Source organism: Oryctolagus cuniculus, chromosome 8 (genome assembly GCF_964237555.1).
Source record: "Oryctolagus cuniculus chromosome 8, mOryCun1.1, whole genome shotgun sequence".
NCBI lineage: Eukaryota > Metazoa > Chordata > Mammalia > Lagomorpha > Leporidae > Oryctolagus > Oryctolagus cuniculus.
The window spans coordinates 55,714,197-55,716,184 of NC_091439.1; the positions used below are offsets into that span (position 1 = coordinate 55,714,197).

General features: G+C 37.0%; 1 pseudogene; it reads right to left on the reverse strand.

The window, feature by feature from the left end:
- Positions 1-804: 804 nt before the first annotated feature.
- Positions 805-1,203, reverse strand: LOC127486364 (fatty acid-binding protein 5 pseudogene; annotated as a pseudogene).
- Between the last annotated feature and the right edge of the window lie 785 nt (positions 1,204-1,988).

Consider the following 1,988-nt stretch of genomic DNA (forward strand, 5'->3'; position numbering starts at 1 on the left):
TCTAAATACATATCGTATTATTTTAATTTGCACTTTCAAATCACAAATTTTTTAAATTTATATTAGCCATTTGGTTTTTTAAAATAAATTAACACAATAAACAAGCATCATATATGGTTGATACCACATAAACATATCCAAATGTATGATAAATGTGGTGGTAGGCAATAAATATGACTGTATCTTTCCAGAGTTAAAAATTTAAAGCAACTATTTCTCAAAATCCTACACTTTCCTATTGGATAGAAAAGTAATTTACTAATTCTAAGTCCATCTATAGTTTGGATGTGTCATTGGACTTAGAATCTTTTTCATTGAACCCTCTGGTATCATGCCAGAATTACACTGTTGAGATATTTTTGCTTAAAGTTTGAATTTCACTCTATTCTTTTGTTACATAAATTTTGGAATTGGAATTTTAAAGGGAATTACTTTATTATTATCAATGTAAAATTACTCTAGTGGTAAGTTTGAAATTTTGAAATTTTTATTTTCAAGGTTTTGCTTTTTTATATTCTGGAAGTATGAAATTTAACAATTTCTTGTCATCAAAGAACAAAGTTCTTTTCTTTGTTTTTTTTTTTTTTTTTCACACAAGCACATTATGTAATGCCCAGAGATGATTCCAATTAAACCAACACTTTCAGAATAGTTGCATATATAAAATATTTGTGATAAAGATAATTGAACCTAGTCCTGAAATTAAAAAAAAAAAGAAAACAGCTGGAATGGTCCAGATTTGGGTCTTGAACTGAGCTTGTTCAATCTTGCAGCTAATGCCTGTTGAAAGTAATTATGAGATTTTTATTCTGCTTTCTCATAGACCTGATGGCAGGTGACATTGCACATGACTTAGTCTACCTTTAATTTCCCATCTTGCAAGACCCTTGCTATCGTGCTGTCCTTCCCATCCTACCACAGATAAACCATCCCACCACACTAAACCAATGCGAGGTCTGTGAAGGTGCAGATAGTCCGAGTTTTTTTGCCATCAACTATAGTTTCTTTACATTTCTCTCCCAGGGCTAAAGTTTTTATGATGAGGATCTTGCCGTCCTAAGTGATGATGCAATCTTGTTTCACCATTTCACCCGTTTTTCATAGAGCTGGTCCCTCCCACTCCTATTCCTTCATGTTTTCCTCAAAGCCTTGGCTGTGCACCAGATGCCGCCCTTCTACCAACTGCTGAATGCTGGTCGTGTTGAGCACTGGCAGGCGCGCACAGCAAGCAGAGCGATGGCCGTGGGAGCACACCTGCTGTATGAGAACAAGGTATTTCACTACATCTATTTAGAGCGTCTTTTAGATTCCTCACTAAAATGTTGTGCTTTTCTTTACTGTCACCACTGCATGTATCTTACTGAGTTTACTACAAAGTATTCGGAATTCATAGGCCCTTCTCCAATGGGTAGGTCCCTCTGTTGTGTTTCTTGTGTCCTATTGTGTTCTTTAGTACCTCTGCAGCTCTGAGCAGTACCCGTGCTGTCAGAATAGCTGATGTGAGCTTTGAATACCACAGGTCTGGCAAGCATCATTTCTTCCTCTTGTGCTTGACAGTGACCACCTCTCATACTCCTTTTAAGACCTGTGGAGGTTTACAGTGACCTACTGCTGGACCAAGAGCTAGAATCGCTAGTAGCCCTCCTTCCTTTCCATAAGCAATGGTTGACTGTCACCTTCTATACTGCCACCCCACAGTGAGCACAGCACTTGCACTTCTGATCCCTGCCTGGATATCAGATGTCAAGCGTTTCCTTCCTCACAGGACTTCTACCCACCCAGGGCCCCTATAACAACCCTAAAAAATGTCAGTTCCTTCTTCCCATTTGAATCCAGAGATTTTCTCCTATGCTTATTAAATGTCTATGTGATACCATAGGACACATAAAAAGAAATAATTTTGAATCAGAAAATTTCCAAAAGAAAGAAAAGCCATAGTTATTTTCTATTGAAATTCTTTGTCATAAGTAGGTTTTTTTGAAGGTAAA